Source organism: Macrobrachium nipponense, chromosome 22 (assembly GCF_015104395.2).
Source record: "Macrobrachium nipponense isolate FS-2020 chromosome 22, ASM1510439v2, whole genome shotgun sequence".
NCBI lineage: Eukaryota > Metazoa > Arthropoda > Malacostraca > Decapoda > Palaemonidae > Macrobrachium > Macrobrachium nipponense.
In genome coordinates, this window is record NC_087213.1 from 30,959,354 (window position 1) to 30,976,821 (window position 17,468).

A 17,468-nucleotide genomic window follows, 5' to 3' on the forward strand; every position below is an offset into this window, starting at 1 on the left:
GCAAACTTTCTTGGTAATACCCAAACCCCAACTACATGTAATCCCGGTGACGGCAACCGCCCCCCCCCAAACTTTCTCTCTACATAAAAAAAACCTGTTTATTGGGATTTTCACCTTTTTTCCCCTTATATGTAAAGGAAAGTAAGCGGTACTTAAAGAAGTTTTTTTAATGAGAAATGTTTTTTGTCTCGCTAAACAACTATGGTGTTTGATCTCCAACAGAGGAAGAATATGGAGGTTTAACCTAATCAGTCTTATAGTTAGTTCTTCTCAGATTCCACCACCCGCCTGTAGCATGAAATTCAACTTGTCAATACTTAAGAAAAAGTTCAGTAGACTGAGCCTTGCAAAGAATAACTTAAAACGAGAGAGACTCCTTCAACGCTCAAGTATGTCTCGCGATTAAAGTTTGATATTTTGGCTTTGAAGGTTATCGCAAGTCGAATAAGAACTCTGGTAACACTGGACCCATGAACATACTTTAAGCAGATTCATCTATACTAAATATAAGTTAAAATTTACTCTACTTATCATTACTTCAAGTGAAAAATTAAACCAAGTCTTGTCTTGCAAATGCCGTTTACAGTGAAGTACGACCACCTGCTGCGGATGATGGACTATCAAAACAAATATTCCGAGACTTTAGTCTAAACTGATATAAAATCAGCAGTCAGAAATCCCTGTGCATAGGGTAATTCATCCTCAAATCTGGGTCTGTAGGGTAACGGGGTAATACCACGAAATCTAAGTAAAATGTAGGGTAATTTCTAGATGTGTGTCTTGTATTTTATTTTACTTTAAATTATTTAAATTTTGTGTGCAAAAGATATACTATAGCAAAAAATAATTTTCATTCCTGTCTTTTTTTAAAATTTGGTGTATCAAAGCAAAAACTGCAACCATTGCTCGGAATATAACTATGAATCGTGCATCTCGGATTCTCGATCAGTGTTCAATAGTGATGACAAGTGATACTGATGAGGAATGACGAAAGTTGCCTCTTTACTTTGATGAGATGGAAACGGAAGACCTCAAGACGAAACGTAACAATGAATTTTGGGTTTTCCTATCCAATGTTAAGAATTTTTATGATGTGCCTGTATTTAGAAATTCGTTCTGGCCAAATTAGCTTTCATTCTTCCCCACTCAAATGCTGAATTTTTTCTTTTCTAACTTATGCAAAACAAACAAACAAAAATGGGGCCAACATTATTGAATGGCATTTTGGTTACTAAATCAGCAATGAAGGGTAAGGGATAAGAATGTAGAAATAAATAGATAACAACTAAACATACTGACCTACATCAGGTTTCAATGCATGGATTTAGAAATGTAAATAAATAAAAACCAACCAATGAACAAGAAAATTACTAATATTTATATCCCAAGGCCAGGAGTAGGGTAATGACAGTGAAAGTAGGCAATTTCAGTCCCTTGGTAGGGTAAGGAGCTCTTCGATGGCTGGCAACACTTGTAGACAGATGAAAAACGTACCGTACGCTTAGATTTTCTTCCATGCTTTTGTCCCATAATCGTGCGTGTATTTATGACACACTAAGACTATATGCAAAGCCTCTTGCTCCTGGGATAGCCCGTATTCCCAGAAGTATTGAGGTCTAAGAATGGTTCTTAACCAAGCTGTGCTTCGAAACAAAACAAATGGATTACTCTACTATGTATATCAGGAAGTGAATCATCGCTTTTTGCCAATATCTTTCAAATTAATTGATAGATCGGTATGTTACTTTGCAACAGTGGGTTTCACATCCTCCCATAATTTTTGGCAATAAATTCAATTCCCAAATTCAGCTTTTTCAGGCACTTTCTATTGAACTTGTCCTGAGTAGCTAAATATAGTAATCACTACCCCCAAACTTTCCTCTTCGACTCCAATTTTATCCCTCTTTTCCTTTACGTAATTACACTCCGTAGCGTATGTTACTTTTTTCATGTATGAGTTTTTATATTTTGCTTGGATAATTTTGTGATGGAATGCACTTCTGCATCCACGAGGACATTTCAACATGTAAGCCATAACTCTGAAAAGCGACGAGACAACAAAGATTTCGGAAACCCCAAAATTCTGCATAACCATGTACCGTAAATCGGTTGTTAGCTCATTTCATCCTGAATTGCTTGGTTGAAAAATTGCAATGTTAATATGCGCCTGAAAACATTGTTACAATATATATTGCGAAAAGAGAGAGAGAGAGAGAGAGAGAGGAGAGAGAGAGAGAGAGAGACGAGAGAGAGAGAGAGAGAGATATGCACGAAAAGACAAACAGGGGAAGGGTGGGTGATAAGGAGGGACAAGTACCCCTAGAGTGCTTCCTGGCTGCTAAAGGCAACGAATGGCAAACACACCTAAAAACTATGAAGTTAGGGTTATCTCTCTCTCTAGCAAAGTCACTAGAGAATGGTTGCGACCAATCATTGCATACGCCTCATCACTTCCTACTCTGACCAGTTTATCAACTGACAATTTGTCTTCATCCATTACGGATTTAACAGTTTTGTAGTGTGTTTCGGCTGTGCAGCCCTCAAGTGGAACTAAACCATAAAATGTAATGACTATTTCTCTCTTGGAAACACTGTAATATTGAATCGTTAGAGCTATGCATGACACATTTGCTGCATTTGCGCTCTCATCTACAAATAAACTGAAATATTGGTTTCCTATATCCTTTCTCAGACTTTTTACAAAACTTGGGGCTATTACTTTTCTCTAATCTCGCACATTTTGAAGTTTGGAAGAGGCTTGGAATCTTTGTCTAGCTGAGGCACAATTTCTCCTGGATGACCAACTGCAAGTGTAGACGAGTGATCTGTTATGTAAACAGTCAATCTAAGTTCGGCAACTCTAGTTGGATCTTGTATTGCAGGCCGCACTGAGTCTGTAATAGAGGTTTGACCCTTTATACTGTTTGATGCACTGATATATTCTTTATGCTTTTTTCCTTCACAGTGGCCAGCAATAGACTTAATGTGAGCCTGAAAAGTTTACCACAGATCTTGCATCGAGCCTTTGTACTATCTTCCACCACGGGTTGGAGCCAGCCTGTGAAAGAATATATAATAACTAAAAATAAAATAGATATTCAGTACTTTCATAATGTACGTTCATTTCATATACGCATCCAAAATGAAGTCTTGTTGCTGTGCTTAGAGTTCTGGGAGTATGACTTCTTTTCAGTATAAATCCATCAAAGCTTTTACTCCTCTGAATACTGTTCATTGACTGAGGCAACAGACTCCTATACTTTTTCAAGAGCTCTCTTGTCAGCGTTTTTGTCTACACGAGCAGTCTCCGAGCACAGCTTCGGCAATGCCGACATTCTTCGAAACCATCCTTGACCAGGTATCGTGTCTAAGAGCCCTTAGCTTGGTTGACCTAAATCTGGCACTGAACAAAATTCATGTTTGTTTTTATAATCATCTTACATACAGCATTCTTAATGCTTTAAAATGAACATTAAAACCATGGCAATAACCGCCTAAATTTATACTCTTTATGAGACCTCCAAGAAGAATAAGTCGTTCGAGGACGCAGCCAAATCAGTGGCCAGAATCGAGAGAAGTAATATCTTTTCCGACTGAAAATAGTTTAGATTAAGCGCCGTACAACGCAAATATATAAACATGATTAAAGTACAAAATTATCTGCAAGACAAGAGGTACTCTGCAAGTAAATGCTAACTTAACCTACGAACAACAAAAAAGGCAACACGAACAGTAGAACATAAAATGATCCCAACTCTGGCTTACTATGCCCTTGAAAGGAGCCCAGCTTAGTGAAACTACTACTATATACCTATACCCAAAGTCTTAGGCCATTATATTTCAGATGTGTATAAAAACATGACATTTCAGATGTGTATAAACATGACATTTCAGATGTGTATAAAACATGACATTTCAGATGTGTATAAAACATGACATTCAGATGTGTATAACATGACATTTCAGATGTGTATAAAAACATGACAGACTTTTATTATGCAGTGCATAGTTTTTTGTAGAATACGCCTATTATGTTCTTACGAATATGTTCTTCCGTCATTATGATAATATTTCTCGTAACTAATATTCTGTTTGTTTATTTCCAGTTGTTAGGCCTTTGTTGTCGTTACAGTAAAAAGGCTAAAACCCGGAGAGTCTTTAATTCGTGTAAAATAGATTTGATTAATATGATGTTGTCTCGGCTAGATTTAGTACCATTTTCTGTGCTGTAACACATGGACCTCTACAGTTTTTTACATAGTGAATAGACAGCATAGCAGTGAGTCCTGCTGAACATTATAAATAACTATATATATACTATATATATACATATATATATAAACATACTTATATATACCTATCATGTATACACATACAATTCAGTACGAACATTGCTATCGTTTTATCTATTAATAAAATGGACAAAACTGTTGAGGTCAACGTATCACAGCACTATGGTTTAGAAGTTATAAGGTGGCGGCCTGGAGGCAGGATGCAGGCGGAATGGGTCTCCACAAGAATGCCGTACAGGACCTCTACATATATAAATCCTTGCTGCTTGCTGGTTTAATGAAACTGACCTTATGCACGCACTGTCAATGGATACCTTAAGCTTACTAAGGCATTTCATAAATAGCTTCGGGTGGACATTTGTACTCTATCAAGCAGCCGACTTGCCAATTTTATTATAGTCATACTTCTCCAATACTTTAGTAGTGTCAGTAAACGTTTTCATAAATTGTTCCTATAGCACAATTGGCCACATCACACTTGAAAACTACTAAATTCAAATTAAATTAAGTACGGTTATAGCTGAACATCATATTTAGTTCTGAGCCGTGCATATATCCTTATATCAAACGATTTTATATTGTAAAATAGGAATTGTTTAAAGTAAAAAATTTTCGTACATATTACTGGTAAGTTTTTCAATCTGTTATGATAATTTCGTGTATTGTTGGGATAAAGGGGCGTGTGGGGGGGGGGGGGGGGGGGGAGGGGTGTTGGTAAAGTTAAAGCCATTCGGCAGGCTTAAGGAGTGTCGTCGTTAGTTTCATTTCCATCCCACACGAAACACCAACTTCCCAGTCTTCCTACCACTTACCACCAACTCATTAATGTTGAATGTATGGACAGAAGTTGATATATTTAATCAGTACTTGTTATCTTGAAGGAAAAGGCTGGTTTGTAACTAAATAATAAAAAAAATAAATAAATAAATAAAAAGCTAAGCAGAGTTTGGAAGCTTGAAATAATTGTAAACTCTTCCACCCTTTCTTGAATTTACTATAAAATTATTCTGAGCACTGTAAATGATAATAAAAAACGACCTAAGTTTTCTCGAATGAACAATGCGACCAGACCTCTCCTATAATAGTTTGCCATCGTATGTACCTTATTTTCTGTATTTCCTGTTTGAAGCGTTTTCTATGGTTCACAGTATGCCTGGGAGACCTTATTTTCTTTAGTATTTGTCTTCAAGCATCATAAGCCAAACAACTGTTGTTTAAACTTCATTAAGACAATTCTTGAAAAGTAATGAATAATGACAACACCGAAAACCGAAGCCAACTCGACCTTGGTTCCCTATAGTACATTCGTCGGTAAGAATGTTTAGTTCCATGAGGTAGGTATTCATAATTCCGGCAGAATACCGAAGACGAAATTCCAACAGAAAACGGACAATCCTAGCCTATAGGAACACATGCAGTGAGGGTTAAATATCATATTCGCCTTTTTTTTTTTTTTTTTTTTTTGTGTCATCTGAAATAGGTATAAGAAATAGCAGTGAAATTTCTTGTTTAAAATTTTGTGAGGTTGTATGGCATGTCAAATGAAGATCTGAAAATTTCAAAATAATTTCGTCCGACATTTTATGCTATTAATGTTTATTATCGACTCTTAATAGTAAAGTACTGCTATTTCTCTCTCAGTGTTTTATTGCATATTAAAGTATCTTACGCAGTCTTATAATGTTTCACCAATATTTGCGAGTGTAAAGACCTTCTTTACCACTAATCACGATCTTGTATCTCATCTAGATTGTAAAGACCTTCTTTACCCACTAATCACAATCTTGTATCTCATCTAGCTAAGCAGCAAGAATCACATTGTATGATTTGTATATAGAAATTTTCCTGGCCTTTCCGCCAAATTTATAATTCATCAACGTATGTCCATTATGTCTTTTGTTATTGTCATTCTTAATTCTACTATGAAAAATTCTGTGTGTGTGGGTCGCGAGACTTGGGGTCGGGCCACTTCGTTTCCGTCCGCACACAGCTGTCTATCGTGCGTCCATTTAATAACTTTTTTCTATGCGTCCTCTATGAGCAAGAGCTCGTGCTGGCATAAGAGCAGCTTAATCGGCAAACAATATCGTAATAAATCACTTAGTACTCAGTTTGGGCTCACTGCAACCTCACAAGAGCTCGTGCTGGCATAAGGCCAGCTTAATCTCAAACAACATAAAAAGCCAGTTAGTACTCAATTCTGTCTCATTGCGACCTCGCAACTGTGACTCCAGAGTGACGGTAAAACAGCAGTTTGGCTTCGCCATTAAACGGACTCACTACAGCTGCACTTTCCTTCAGAAACCTTAACGTGGAACTACTATACGGCAAAAAAGTTTAGGCTTCTGAAAGCTACCTCCTCAGAAAAACCACCCACGACCACTAACGGACTAGTTACGGCGTACCTACCCCAGGTACATTCTGGTGTGTTTCCAACGGTTTGGCCCTGCCAGTTATAATTCACATTGACCACATTCAGAAAGTCATTAAAAGTACCATACAGCATGTAGTCTTCACTTCTAACGAACCCCAAACACTATTAACAGACTAAATATGGTGCTTAATTCACGTTTTAGTGTAAGGTAAAATGCCAGACACGGAACTTGGAAGTCGCGCTGAGGACTCTCAGATCCTCTGCATCCCCCTCTCACCTTCGAAAACTGCGATATCTCAGGCGATAAAGCTGCCTCCATTCTCACGGCAAAATAACACGTCATGCTTCCTGCAGGCCAATGTACATTTCCGTGTAGCCATGGTCACGGATGAAGAAACCAAAGCAGATATCACCATGACCATGCTGCCCAAGGAAGTGTTTAATAAAATTGCCCCTGGCTAGACGCACAGATGTTAAAGATCAAATACGAAGACCTCCGCAGGAAGCTCATCAAGATATACTCCATACCCATCGATGAACCAGCCCTTGGGGGACATCACCCAAGGACGCCTGGGATGAACTACGAGGACTCCTGATGCTGCCGGACTACAAAGAATTCGGCAAAAGAAGGGGGATCTGCCTATCATGAGAAATATTCCTGCGGCACCTTCCTCAGGAGGTGAGGGCACAGACACTGTTATCTCCTCTTGAGAATATTCACTGCGCATTAAATTCACTATTCTGTCTTCAGCTACCTTCCCATTTCCCATGTCAACAAAAGACACCTTTTTAAATTTCACGTCTAGCAACATTGCTGCTCCTAGCTGGAACACCTAATCTACTGTTGCAAATCTTTTTACTACTTCCAGTTCCTCACTACTAAGGCACATGTTGCTTATCCCTAACAAACACAAAGTGGTGGTGATGGTTTCATGCTGTTCAAGAAATCTTTCCATCATATAGAACGTGGAGTTCACTTGTGTGTCAACATCCACCCCATTCTGATTTTGAATTTCACAGTGTCTGTTGCCCCCATCCTGTGGTGAAAAAAAAAAAAAAAGAAATATGCCCTTTTAATTTTTTCTTGTGATGGCTTTAAGCCATTTATGTTTTTTATTGAATCTTGCACGACGAGATTCAGTGTATGAGCAAAACATGGCTGTTTTATTTGCAAGTATTTTGTTACTGCTGTCACAATATTTGCTGCATTATCAATAATAATGCAGCATACTTTATCTAGATTCTCCCATCGAGTGCAAATGTGTCTTAGTTCATCAGCAATATTTTCTGCCGTGTGATCCACTTTCAAACGAGCCATTTCTAATAAAGCTGATTTTAAATTCCAGGCTGAGTTAATGTAATGGGCAGTCATGATGATAAAGCCCCTAGTTTGCCTTGACGTCCATAGATCTGTTGAGTGATACGTTGTAGTGTTTCTCTTAGCTCGCCCTGAACTTGTTTCACAGCATCATACATTGCAGGCAAATATTTTTCCAACCAGATCCCTTCGGGTAGGCATAACATACCAAGGATCTAGACCATAAACCAAATTTTTTAATCTTTTGTTTTCAACTATGGTTATTGGCAGCAAGTTAGTTGCAATCATTTTAATCAGCAGTTTATCCAGGTGTTGCTTTTTTAAACCTCCTTCCTTATAGCCAAATACATCAGGCAGAGTTTGCTGGGCAAAGTGGCTTAATGTGGCTTGTGATTGAGGCAACATTACAGGTGAAACAGGTGAATTATTTTCTTTCTGTTCTGCATATTGAAAACTGTGCTTTGACTGTACTATATGCTTCATCGTAGAACTTGTAGTTTTATTGTAAGATAAGGTTTGCTTGCATATCAAACATTTAATGGTGGTGGGGGAATCCTGTTCCATGAAGTCCCACACAGGACTCTTTCTTGCCCGGATTGCGGCTGGCGGCATCATGAGTATTGAAGTACACGGACTAAATCTAAAAAGAAAAAAATCCGTCTGTGTGTATTTTCACCAAGTAATTCAGCTTAGAAGCATAAAGAAATGTTTCTTCTAAGTTGTAAGTGAATTCGAAGTTAACAGGAATTAGTGGCTTATTATGTTTCTCATAATTAGTACTATTGATAACACGTAAGTATGTGCAAGTTTTATAACTGTCCTCTGCATGCAATGTTAGAAATGCTTTATATACAAAGCACTGAACTGTACACTTACATTACAATGAGGCAATTCAGGAGATTCCGACACCAAGGACGAGATCTTCCTATAAACACTGACTGATCCCTGAGTGGTCAACGAGCTGATCCCATGTCAGTGATCTTGATGAATGAGTCATGAATTCATAAACACGTGTGCCGAACGGCTGGCAAATGCGGGGCAGACCGGAGTCTATTTCCTGTGGATGGGAGTCGACTACGGGATTCCTAAGCTAGACTTGCCAAGATCGATTCCAGAGTCAATTAATGCCCATCACTACTTTCCGCCATCGAGGGAGGACCATAACTGCCTGCCCGACGCCATGGCTGCACTAGTAGTCACAAACGGAAGCCCCATCTGCTGATACGGAACCCAGATCCGCAGAATATGCTTTCTGGGACGTCAGGTCCCCCTACTGGATGACGTTTTTCTTGCACAACATGGTCTGCTGGTGGACGTCCGCCCCAAGGCCTCCAAGGCAGAGGCAGTAAACAACTTCGGTACATCGAAGATGATCTAGTCCCTGCAGCAGTTCCTCGGCATGGTCAGCTAGAACCGATGATTCGTGTCGGACATCACACGTATCATTTATTGCCTGACCAAGGTGCTGAAGGGGAAACTGAAGACACTGATGTGGGAAACGGCGCAGCCGAGGGCACTCGTGCAGATGAAAGCAGCCCTCGCCAGAGCCACCACCTTAACCTACCAGGACCCCAGTGTCCCCCTGAGACTTACCACTAATGCCAGCTTACCGTACGGCGCTCACTGCACTGAAGTGGAAGGACGTGCCAGTAGGAGAGCAGGGGTCGACACTTCTCTGCAACACCAGCACAGGCCGCACCCGCCCCCTAATGCTTGCATCACAAAGGAAGCAGGTATTTGACATGATCCATTGCCTTCCCATCCATCGGGACAAACAACGTGCCTGATGACTGAGAAGTTCGTGTGGCACAGGATAAAAACAAAAGGACGTGGTGGAGATGGGCAAAGAACTGCATACTGTGCCCAAACAAGCAAGATCACCCGGCACACGGAATCAGGCATTGGAGACTTCCCTCAACCACGAAAGATGATTTGAAGACATTCACATGGACATTAGGACCTTTACCACAATCGGGGGCGCCAGATAGCTCCTAAAAGTCATACACCGATCTACAAGATGGCCCGAATCAACCTTGATGGGAGAACCATTGACCAATGGAAAGCCCTACCATTTAGTTGGATAAGTTATTTGGTGTGCCGGATGACATAACTACAGAACTCTGGGTCTCCCTGGCACGCTGATGGGGACAACACCACAGCATGACAGCATACAACCCACGGCCAACTGAACGGTGGAATGGGCCCACCGTTCATTAAAAGCGGCACTGATGACACTCTGTACCAACGAAAACTGGAAGGCGTAGCTGCCCTGGGTCCTGCTAGGACTTCAGACACCACCAAAAGCAAACGGCGTAGAATCTTGTGCAGAAATTGTCTACGGGGAAGCACTGGCATTACCGGGCAAATTCATCCCTACAGAACAGACGACCGAGATACACCCCTACCAAGACTGTAAATGTCCAGGAGAGGGCCACATGAAGATATCAGTGATATTCAATGTATTTTTACTGGAATGTGTAGGAATGTATGTGAATAATGGTATAAAAGTGAGATAATTTAGTGAAATTCAATAACAGTCGAAATATCGACGATCAAACTCCTGCTACTCTTGTCTTCCTCCCAGAATTTTTCTAAGTCTATTGTTGACTGTGTCTTGTTTTAGCTTAAATGAGCCCTGTAACTACTAAACTCCACATAAAAACTAGTGGATTTGTGCCAGAGAGAATTTAATTTTACAAAATAAAAATTTTCCACATTGTCTTAAGTGTGTAGGTTAGATTTTACGAAACATAGTTTTAGGTGTGATAAATCTTAAATTAGGAAAAAGGACATAGATGTAAGCGTTGTTCATATAAAGTCTCTTTGTTTGTGGGTACCTGGTTTTCCAAAGTGAAACTGGACATTGAAGCTAATTTGAAATTTAGAGTTTTGTGGGTTCAAATTGGTTTTGCTACAAAGTAGCCATTTCGAATTAAAATTAAACAAAGGTATTGTATGCAATTGGTCGTTATTTGCAATGAAGTGGTAATTAATTGGGTATTTCGGCGCAGCAAGAAAATTGGCGGCGACAATTGTATAGTGGAAATTGAAGAGTCAAAATTCAGCAAACTTAAACATGACGTTGGCCGAGTAATAGACAGCCAGTGGGTATTTGGTGGTATTTGCCGCAAATCACGAGTTTTTCCTGTTCCCGTGGAAACCCAGGATCGTGACACCCTGCTCTCGGTGATTAAGGAGAGTATCGAGCCAGGCAAAACCATAATTTCTGACTGTTGGCAAGCATATGACTGTCTGGCAGAGGAAGGCTTCAAGCATTTGACTGTTGACCACAGCCTTCACTTTGTTGATCCCCCAGACACAGGCTCATACCAATACTGTGGAGAGGAAGTGGGGGTGGGACGTGAAGAATTTAGTGCCAAAATTTGGCAGGAGAAAACACACTTCGTTGGGTACCTGGCCACTTCCTACTTTAAGTTGCATGTTAGAGAACCTTCGCAACGGCTTTACGTTTTCCTCGAAGCAGCAGCAGCAACACCTTTATCAACCAACAGTTTAAGGTAAGCTTCATTAATTTATAGAGTATATTATAATGGTGTAGTATAACAAGCAGTACCATCACTTTGGATTTGGTTTGATGGATGTGTTAGTAGTGCCCTTAAGGGAGGGTCACGGGGGGGTGGAGCCCCCCTACTAGGCCTAGGTAGGGGTTTGGGGGCCTAGGTTAGGCTACGTGGTTGTGTTAGGTTCGGTAGTGTCCTGAAAATCACTGTGGCCTTAAGGGGGGGGGCGGGGGGCGGTTTACAGGCCCCCTGCTAGGCCTAGGTATGGGTATAGGGCCCTAGGTTATGTTAGGTAGTTGTGTTAGGTTCGGTAGTGCCCCGAAAATCACTGTGGCCATAAGGGGGGGTCACAAGGGGGCGAAGCCAACCCCCCCATAGGCCTAGGCCCTAGGTAGGGTACGGGGCCCTATGGTTAGGTTAGGTGGTTGTTAGGTTCGGTAGTACCTCGAAAATCACTGTGGCCTTAAGGGTGGATCACTAGGCCTAGGTAGGAGTATGGGGCCCTAGGGTAGGTGAGGTGGTTGTGTTAAGGTGCATTCACACGGTCGAACAATGTCCGACGGACAAACATTATTACCAATTGAACAATTGTCTGCCGGTCTTTGCTAGTGAGCAGAGTAAAACAGTGGTATACAACCTCATCTGGTACCACAGTTAGTTGCCAGATCTACTTCCATCATTTCAACGCTTATAACATCATCCTGCTTCGCCTATGATATGGTAACAATGTTTGTCCGTCGGACATTGTTCGACCGTCTGAACGCACCTTTAGGTTTGGTAGTGCCCTGTAAATATATTCTCCTCCTCCCCCCACCCAAAAAACCCCGCTTCCCACTGGGGTCCCCCATAATTGTTTATGTTTATATTTTGTGTAAGAGCAAGTCATAGTTTCTTTTTATTCATTTCCTCATGTTTCTATGCGATGTGCAACACCAATCTGGTCGTTTTTTGCCGTTTTTCGTCGTTAATACTTGAAAAACGGGTGCGGCCTTCTCCTGGACATTTACCTAAAAGACTAAGGGAAATACTAACATAGGAGTTCAGGCCTGCCAGAAGACTTTCACAGCCAGAAAACAAATGCAGACCAGAAGGCCTAGGAACCTAACCTGCGCACACGTCTCCCTGAGAGAACACCCACCACCCACCCACCCCCGTCCAGACCATACAGAGGAGACCTGACTGTAATCACAAGAAACTACAAGGACTACCTCGTCGACATCCACGGCCGTGAAAACTAGGTATCCATCCACAGATTAAAGCAGCCTTTCTGATAGATATCAAAACCCGGGAGGAGATCGGCACACATCCGAGAATTCCTTCTCAAAATAAGACCTTAAGCAAAGTAACCGACATCTCGAGATTGGTCGAGATCGTCCCAGGGGCCGAACGAAGGACGACATTCCAGGAGGACGTACAGACGACTCCACAGTTGAGACGTCCCACAAGGCCACCCTCAAATATCAAGAATTTGGAGACAGCTCCTATACCAGTGCTGCCACATACAGATTAATCTTAAAAATATAGTTTTTTCAACCTGATTAAGATTTCCAGATTTTTCTTGAAAAATAAGCAAATTACAGATTTCTTAGGAGGCAACAGAAACCAAGTGTATTTTCCATTTAGTTCTCTAATTTCCAACCAATTATCTATCATATTACTAACAAAATATACTATCTAACTCCAACATTATGGTGGAAGTGTTTTGCATCAATAAACTGGAAAAAAAAAATAATTTTTTCTCTTACTTTCCCCTCAGCCATTTCATTTCCTCTAAACTACTGGTACGTCGTTTCCAGTAACAGATGCTAAAAAGTTGGAAAAAAATCCTCAGATTTTTTTTATATAGGTAGGTTAATTTTGCAATGTACAGGTTTATTAAGATTTTCTTCAACCAATATCCAGATTATAAAAAAAATGTGGCAACGCTGCCTGATACCAACAAGATATCGTGATTAACTGTACAAATCTTCCAATTATTAATTAATTATGCATTTAATTATTTATTATTAATAATTAATAATTGTCTGGGGTGGGGGAATACCTGTAAAGACCTTCTTTACCCATTAATCATGATCTTGTATCTCATCTAGCAAAGCAGCAAGACTCGCATGTAGTCCATATATTTGTATGTAAAATTTACTGACCTTTCCGAGCCGATATATACTAATTCATCAATGTATGTCCATTACGTCTTTTGCTATTGTCACTTATTAACTACTATACAGCACAAATTCTTCTTTGTCTGCGTGTGTTACGACGGGCTTCTTGTTGTTGAGATTAAGCTGGCTTTATGCAGCACGGGCTCTTGCTCATAGAGCAGCCCGTAGTACGACGGGCGAGACTCGGGGGTCGGGCACTCCTTTTCCGTCCGCACACTGCTATGTACATATATCGCGTGCTCTAAGAGGTAGAGTCCGTGCTTGCATAAGGCCAGCTAAATCTAAAACAATAACGTAATAAATCATAAGAGCCCGTGCTGGCATAAGGCCACCTAAATCTAAAACAACGTAATAAATCAGTTAGTACTCAGTTCGGTCTTATTGCGACCTCACACGAGTAGTAAATGGCAAATGAAAATATTTCGTAATTTCAGCATTTCACTTATGGAAGTTCTAATTTCAATTTTAATAGTAATAAAAAAATTTAATTCTCAACGACGACGTTTCCAAATACATTCCACTAATTAAAATTTAGGTTCTGTCGAAAGCAATTATTTTACTAACGCATCACTATAAAAAAAATTATAGTATAGCCAACTTCATGAAAAACGTGATTAACACTTGCAAAATGTTAACTTATTAATGGGAGATTGTATTCACATGCACATTTTTTCCCATCAAAAAAGTATTCAGAGCAAACAATTCGTACCAACGAGCCATTCAAGAACAAAATTCTGTAGTTAACTGGAAAACAAAAATAGTATGTTGACTTACCCTCATCGCTTTCAAAGACTTCCCTATCACCCACCTTCGTCTCCATCCTGACTTAACTGCCCAAGTAATATGTTCTCACGCTTGTTTATAGGGTTTGAAATGGCGTGTCAATTCATTGGCCATTTCACTTCGACACTTCACATTGGAATATACGTATAGGCTAGGCTTAGCCTATGAAGAATCGAAATAAAAACTGGTGTACGTCACACTGCAGGGACATTCTTCTCACGAGACTAAAAATTGAATACGTTCGACTTAACATGCCTCATACAACATTCCTTTATCACAGTTTTGACCACCTACACTTCCTCACTAGGATGACAGTTACACACACCACAGAACAAATTTTACACTGATCTGCTTATGCTGACGTTCAGTAAACACAACCGAAACACGACAACAAAAAGAAAGGGGGGGACATTTCCCAAGCTAAACATGGGAGACAACTGAGGACCTTGTTAGGTTGTTTACTTGTTTGACGCGACCATACGGTGATCGAATGAAAATGGTGATTAAATGAAAGTAAAGTAGTACATGGGAGTAAGAAATTGAAAAAAGGCTCAATAATTGCGTTATGATAATATTTCATAAATTATAGCGCAATGGTAGTATTATACGTCGAAGTTGTAAACTATCCTCGGAAAGGGGCGTGGCTTGGTTGTAGCCGTCCTTTTAGTTTGTTTTAATCCGATGTAAAGGGTAAAAGAATGCACAAATGTCTGAAAAGATCGCATGGCTGGCAAATCTAGAAGCATGACATCATTGAAATATTGCCTGACATCGAAGTATGAGTAAGAACACCCTCTAGAGATAAATGTAGTGTAGTGTACTAAACGAAGTGTGAACAACTTATGTGCAGATGTCCTACTTGCTGGAAAGTGTATGTTTTTTTTTCGCAAGTTGAGAGAGACGGCCAGAATTAGCAAATTTGTAGATACAATAGTTAACGAACGCAACAGAAAAACTACAGCGCATAATTCAAAGTAGGCAGTAAGGATCGTGGAATAAGATGCACGGAGAAAAAAAACTTGAATATAACTAGAACCAAAACAGCTTCATTCGTTACTGTCAATGCTCTGCATATACGTAGGTCTACAATTGTGATCCCCCAAACATTGTCGATTGAATTCTAAAAATCCAGAGAGCATGAACTTAATGTCATGTAAGAAATACAGCCTAAACTGATGGAGCCAGTCTCATGTTCTTTGATACCAGAGTGGTATTAGGCCATCAGTTTTCCTAGCTAACACAAAGAAAGCACAAAATTAATTTGAATTTCGGAGATAGGAGTCTCAATAGTGTAGGAAATATTATCAATTCACCAATGAGAACACAGAATTCCAAAAATAATGCAAACAATAATCATGATATCTTAGCATCTATTTTCAGCACAAAGTGAAAAAAAAAAAATCTAAGAGACATGGTAGCTGAGTCATATAAAGTAAAACTGCTATACAGCTTTCTGTATCTTTATTAAAATTGTACAAATGATAATTTACATGGTACACAGGAGACTATACTGAAGCACAACCATGGTACACTATAATACAGTTTATACACGTCTCATATCTTGATAACACAGCCTTCACATCTGAAACATCTGAAAAACTTTTCACCTATAATGCATTCATATGCATATTTTTGAATAATATTTTTAAGCACGTCTCACTTTGTAATGGAAGGGAAACAGTTTAAAGCTTTAATCACAATAACATTAATATCCTGGCATCTACGTAACAGTTGTAGGTATCAGTTATACAGGGCTCAGAAATCCTAGGCAAAACATTAAAATGACTGAAAGAAAAAATTAACATAGACACCTATGCTAGCACCTCACTTTAAGTATTATTAAAGATGAATTCTAGCACGGTGGTGGTAGTTGGCTTGAAGTCTTTTATAGGAGATTGTTTATGAAAAGCTTTGATTTAAAGGAAAATTTTCCTGCACGTAAATACTGACATGAAAGATTCAACTCAGTATCTCTCCTCTGATTTGTCAGAGGAGAGCCTGCAAGAAAAACTTTTCAAGGTGAATGTTAAAAGACCAATGTCTGTGTAATGATCTTTGTAGAAGTAATGCCTGTACAATTAACAATACCATAAGATCTTAGAAGATTATTCTTTTAAGAATAACAACCATTACATTTTCTCTAATAAGTAGTTGTGGAGACTATGATCAAATGCGCTAAAAATATCTTGATACTGCATTCCATATGAATTATTTTTGAATAGTCTTAATCCCTTCCGAGTCTGACAAAAAGAAACAAAATCACAAGCATGTGGAACATTCCCAAAATGGGAACATTAAAACTATTGCAAAGAATGAACACGGCATTTTCTCCAGGCTCCTGTACGCCATTCTTAATGCTCAATACGTGTGATCTGCAATAAAGTCTATTACAGGTCCTTAGAAAAAAATGAGATAATGTATATACATATGTACATTGAAACAAAGCTCCACACATTTTTCAGTCAAAAGCTTTTGTCCCTTAAACGACGTTATACGCTCAAGTTCTGCCGTCTTTCCTGATTGGTCCCTGAGCTTCTTGCCAATATGCGTTAATTCTGGGACCCCCATATTGGAATGCCAATCTTTTGAAGCCGCTCTTCTGACAGATATGGTAGTTCGAGCATACCGATTTTCTCTTGCTCAAACAATCCCGCATATTTCTGAAAGAGTGAAGCATATAAGTTCATTTTTTCCATGTTGAAGCAATCCAACACAGTGAAGTACTGAAGCATTTACTTGTTCTCGCTTAACTAATCCAGTATTTTTTTTTAAGTCATTGTAAAATATTACAGTACTATTTTTTTTTTAATCCAGCATATTTCTGAAACTACGAGAAATATGAGTTTTAGGAAGGAATTTTCTCAATAATCAGTCCCGCCCCCCATCCTTAATGTCAGCATTGGATAAGAAAAAGGACTCACCTCATAACCGAGTTTACGAAGAAAGATTCTCACCAAAGGCGGCTCGTCCCCAAAGAACTGCGTGAGTTTTTTTCACTCTTCCCGGGTTGGACAGACTTGG

General features: G+C 39.5%; 1 protein-coding gene across 3 annotated transcripts in view; it reads left to right on the forward strand.

Moving 5' to 3' along the window:
• LOC135198575 (uncharacterized) overlaps positions 1 to 17,468 on the forward strand; it is a 194,122-nt gene that overhangs the window by 174,588 nt on the left and 2,066 nt on the right. The window lies entirely within an intron of this gene.